At 34.6% G+C, this 1447-nt stretch overlaps 1 non-coding gene across 1 annotated transcript; it reads right to left on the reverse strand.

Moving 5' to 3' along the window:
* Positions 1–632: 632 nt before the first annotated feature.
* LOC149571857 (small nucleolar RNA snoR134) lies at positions 633–770 on the reverse strand. Its single transcript, XR_016361125.1, has one exon. It is a non-coding gene; the product is annotated as a small nucleolar RNA snoR134 (small nucleolar RNA).
* Between the last annotated feature and the right edge of the window lie 677 nt (positions 771–1447).

The following is a 1447-nucleotide window of genomic DNA, read 5'->3' on the forward strand; positions in this document are numbered from 1 at the left end:
CGTATAATAGCATAATACCACATTCCAAAGGACAATAAAAAATCAACTACTTGTAGTTCATTTTCATCTTGAAAATTTTAATAGGATCAAACCAATTAAAGGACAGGAAAATTAAATTATAAACTGGAAAAACAATTTTGAGAACTAGGTCCCAATCCTAAAAATGATTGAAACATCAACATTCAAATCCTTCGTGCAATAACAAACACAACAATTCGCATGCCACAGAAATAAGATGTCAAAAGACCCGCAAAGAATCAAGATTTTGAGGGTTTCAGAAAGATTTTGAGATTCCAGAAAACCATTCAAGAAAATGGTGTAAATTAGGGTTTCTGCCCAACAGGAGCAACAAAAACGTCCCAATAAATCCTTCAAAATAGAGACGAGTGTATGCCAAATTTAAGAATAATCAACCAACTACAGAGTTCCATAACGACTTACAGCCATATCAGGAAAGATACATGACTTAAAGTAGACCTAAAAAACGAAACTGAAACCTAAGAAGACAAAAACCTTCAAATTATTAAAAATGCGAAGCACGGATCAAAAAACCCTCTGCCTCCTACAAACAACACACCAGCACATTCTCATTACTTCCATTACTTCCAGCGCGATTTATTCAAAAAAATACCTAATGTTGCTGCCAACTTTGACACAAATAAGATGCAGGAAATCATCGTACTTGCAACACTGGACAGCAATTAAATGTAGCACACGCATGGGGCTGTTCCTTCAGGTGTATCAGGTCTGCCCGGGGTAGCAATGTGCATCGTACAAACGACTACAGAGAATTGTGGAAGTGATAAAGAAACACCATCAGATACAGCTGAGCGAAGGGCAGAGGATCAATTTAAAGGCTCTCTCTAGGGTTTGCGGGGAAAATGTACAGATTAGGGTAGGTAACAGAAAAAAAACTAGTGTCCACATATCTTTATTGGTTCTTATGGGTGCCCTCAACTCCGTAGGGAAGGATGCTCTTCCTAAACTAGAGGAAGGATGCTCTTCCCAAAGTGAGCATCAAATGTATGTTGAGATCTCTTGGTTTAGGAGCATGGTGCATTAAGTTCAAATTACAATATAAGAAAATTATATAAATAAATCTATCTTAAAATAGGTGCCCTCAAACTCGTAGGGGAGTATGCTCTCCCTAAACTAAGCATCAAATGTATATTGAGGTCTCTTGGTTTAGGAGCAAGGTGCATTAAGTTCAAAATACAATATAAGAAAATTATAGAAATAAATCTATCTTAAATTTTTTTTTTAACAATTATTTTATTATTTATATTTAAAATATTTTTTTTGGCAAATAGATGGTTGGATGGGATCAATTCCTTTAATATTAGTATAAGAAAATAAGTAGAAAAAGTCGAAACCAAAGAAAATCAGTCAAAGATCTTGATCTAGAATTTTTCAAAGTATAAAGATAGCTATCTAGAAATGTACGAAG

Source organism: Cupressus sempervirens, chromosome 2 (assembly GCF_028749045.1).
Source record: "Cupressus sempervirens isolate cs-2001-9-10 chromosome 2, ASM2874904v1, whole genome shotgun sequence".
Lineage (NCBI taxonomy): Eukaryota > Viridiplantae > Streptophyta > Pinopsida > Cupressales > Cupressaceae > Cupressus > Cupressus sempervirens.